Source organism: Cynara cardunculus, assembly GCF_001531365.2.
Source record: "Cynara cardunculus var. scolymus isolate 2C chromosome LG 2, CcrdV1, whole genome shotgun sequence".
Taxonomy (NCBI): Eukaryota; Viridiplantae; Streptophyta; class Magnoliopsida; order Asterales; family Asteraceae; genus Cynara; species Cynara cardunculus.
The window spans coordinates 8016662-8020538 of record NC_037529.1 but is presented as its reverse complement, the minus strand read 5'-3'; the positions used below and the strand labels follow the sequence as shown (position 1 = coordinate 8020538).

At 30.6% G+C, this 3877-nt stretch overlaps 1 long non-coding RNA gene across 1 annotated transcript; it reads right to left on the bottom strand.

Annotated features, from left to right (window-relative positions):
* LOC112508098 lies at positions 1–1013 on the bottom strand. The gene is made up of 3 exons (XR_003068607.1): positions 949–1013; positions 696–872; positions 1–342 (listed from the first exon to the last, which is right to left on the bottom strand). It is a non-coding gene; the product is annotated as an uncharacterized LOC112508098 (long non-coding RNA).
* Positions 1014–3877: the final 2864 nt, after the last annotated feature.

Below are 3877 nucleotides of genomic sequence, written 5' to 3'. Positions count from 1 at the left end.
TTAACAAAAGAATCAATACACAAGTTATCATATATCTACAACATAAGAATATAGCTAGAATCTAGCAATATATCAGTTACTAAAAGTTCATCAAGCATACACAATTGAAAAATAATGGCAAACTAATAAGAACAATATTATTAATAAATAAAAGTTGTACACTTGTACCACTTTGGGGAAGCAATCCTCACATGCCCAACAAATATTTCAAGTATGATTCATCCTTGGTCACTTTGTACAACGTAGGCACGTAGCTATCCACAACAGTTCAGATGGTGTAGCGCATGAGATGGAATATGTGAAATGTGAGCACGCCCTTAAACCGATCAGCAAACCAAAAACCTGCATTTTGTGAAAATAAAACTGAAAATTGAATCAAACAATCAAAATGAAGTCATTTTAGAACTGATAAGCATTAAAGTATCCATTTCCTACATTATGAAAACAAAGATAATAGCAAAAAGGAAATAGACAACTTCCATAGATATGTTTTCATAGCCGAAGACAAACACACACACACACACACACAGACGTATGAAAGTTTGGCTACAACAAACACCAACACAAACAAGTGTAAAATTTGGCTATTTGAGGCAGAAAGAAAAACAAGAAGCGTAAAACAGAGATGAAGCTGTAGAACCCCGTAAATCAAGACCATGAAATCGCTAGGGTTTTGAAATGGAAATGGACCATACCTCAGAGAAATCGCTAGGGAGCCACGAAATGTAAATTACGGGAAATCATTGTTGAAAATCAATACTCCAAAACCCTGGTTATATGCGCAGTCTTCTTGGTCTTGGGAGCCACAAGTTTGAAGTCTGAAATCGTCCATTTGTACAAAGTAGCAGGATTGGAAGAAAGCAAGCTTTGACCTTACCAAACAAACCTGTTTTAGTGTAGAGGAGAGTTGTAAAAGGAGGAAAAGGAAGAAGAGCAGAAGAAAGTAACCTGTTTTGGTGCAGAGGAAAGCTGTAAAAGGAGGAAAAGGAGAAGAGCAGAAGAAAGTAAAGGTCTGACTAACCAAATTTGTTAGAGAAGAAGTCGTGAGAGATAGTCTGCATCAAAAACTTGTACCATATGCATGATGAGTTGTAATTAAGAGTTTTTTAAAATTCTTGCATAAAATTGTTGTAACTTATGCTTAAAAATTTGTACTTAAGACTTTGGTTTAAATGGTTATTAATGTAGTATAGATAATATAATTAAGTCAAAAACTATTCAATATTGGACTCATTTCGAAGGTATTAACGAGACGATTATAATAGTGTAACTTGTTAAAATAAAAATGTTTTTTTTAAACATGTTTTATTTGATATACGATTATGTATGTTAATTTGATAAATGTTTAAAATGAAACATTTAAAAGTAAATGACGTAAAATAATTAACTAATTATAGGGATATAAAATGTAAATTTTAAATTATAATTTTAAAAAAAATCTGTAAATGTATGTGAGGGGGTGAGTGTATGTGAGGAGAGGAAGAGGTGAAAAAGTAAAAAAGTAAAAAAGGTATCTTGGTCATTTAGAATTTTAAGACTTTAAGACTTTTGATGAATTTGCTTAATAAGATAGTATAGATATTTTGGATGTCAAGTCAAAATACAATTACTTGATAAGTATTATATATTAATTGGTATGGTTTTATATTATTCAATATCTTTTGGTACGTGTGAATTTAAGTTTTTTTTGTTATAGGTTATTAATTCTTATATGATGTTGTAGTTTGTTTGTATTAAATTAAACTCATTTTGGTTTTAGGTTTATTAAAAATGTTTGAGATTTAAACATTTATGGCATCTCGCATATTTAATTTAAAATAACTTATATAAACGGAAAAAATATATATATTTCCCCATCGGGGATCCCCGTTCCCCGTTGAGGATGGGGATAGAGACGTGATTATATTCCCCGGCGGGGATAGGGATGGGGATAGAGATAAGTAATCGGGGACGGGGATGGAGATTGAGATCCCCAGCCCATTCCCATGCATACTCATGGGTTAATATGTGAATTAGTTAATTAGTTCATATGTAAATCAGTTAATTGGTTCATATATGAATCAGTTAAAATAGATCACATGTAAATTACACGGCTTCACATATAGACATATGATTAATATGTGAAACACACAGTTTAAATATGAATCTATTTGTCCCTATTTATAAAAGTTACAAAACTACTCCCTCTATTTTGTGTGTAGACGTAATTTTTGACCAGTCAAATCCAATATTGACCATATGAAAGGTTATGATCACTTATTTACTTCTCAAATATTATCACTTCTCAAGATAATATACGTCATGTGTGTACTCAAATATGAATCTTTAACTTATTAAGAATCTCGATTGTAAATTATAAATTGATTCACGTACAAGTTATAATTAAGATTTCACATATGAATCTTTAACTGATTCATAATCTCGATTATTAAATTTAAATTGTTTACGTGCAAGTTTTAATTAAGATTCACATGTGAATCTTTATTAGGATTCATATTTACATATGAACCAATATACCCCTAATTATCACCATCTAACAATGGTTTGTTGGGATCTTTTGTGTTTGGTTATATTTTCAAACGACATATGAAGGACAATAATTTCGTGTTCACATATGAGATTAGCAAATAAGATTAATTTGATTTGTAGATTGTGAATTCGCCAATGATTACAAGATGGAAAGTTGGATAAAAAATCGATCATTATCAACATTCAAAATGTTACAGGAAAAATAGGAGATAAATTTGGATTTTTTTTTTCATAGTTATCTTAATTAGTGAAAAAAATACTTAAAAATAAAAATAATTAAACCAGTTGTTGAGATTGTCTCTCCCGTTCTTAAAATTCAAGGTTTCTTGTTTGAACCTAGCATATATATATATATATATATATATATATATTATGATATACTAGTTGTCTACCCGCGCAATGCGGCGGGGTATAAGTTTTACATAAATGTAAGTGAGAATACCGATTGACGATTACAACAGATACACACGTGATTGCCATAGCAAGACCAAACCAACTTGTGTCGATTTTTTGACTTTTAAATAGTTTGTTTTGTCATTCAATCTTAATTCTCATACAAAGTATTGATTGTTTTATTTGATTTATTTACTTCTAGTTGCATACCCATGCGATGCAACGGGACACAACCATTACCATTGAGACAAAATAGCTATCGATACTTGCACAACCAATCAGTCAAATCCATTTGGTTGACATCCATTTGCCATTAAAACACAATAGCTAACTGATACATGGGAAGTTTTCTTTAAAAAATATGCAAATAGCAGACTCATATAACAAAAAACAAAAATTATAAATGGTTAAAGACTTTGAGCATTTGGATAAACGACTTTTAAATACCTCAATCAGAACTTATAAATTATGATAATAATTTACTTTTAGTATTGTTACCAGGTGCTATAATAGTCCATGTATATTAAACACTCGGTACATACTCCAGCTGATGCTATAATAGCACAACTGTCACAAAGCAACCACAAAAAAAAACTAAATCGACAAATCATTAAATCACGACGATAATTTTACAAGTAGCTAAAGTGTTACCAGCACAATGTTGCAGGAAGTAAAATTATTATAAACGATTATAAAAAGGGATGTAAATGAATAACATAAAACAAAATTAAACCAAACCTCAGTTTAAGCATTTCCAAACTGATATAAATGGATTATTGTGGGTTTCTAGTTCCCAAAAGATACCACCAATGGACTTTGGCCAAACCAACCAACTTCCATTAAATGCAAAAAACAACATCCGTCATCCAAATTAGATAAAAGTTGAACAACATAAACAAAACAAACCGTAACACATACTACATCGAAACAAATGTCATTGTCTTATCATCGCTAG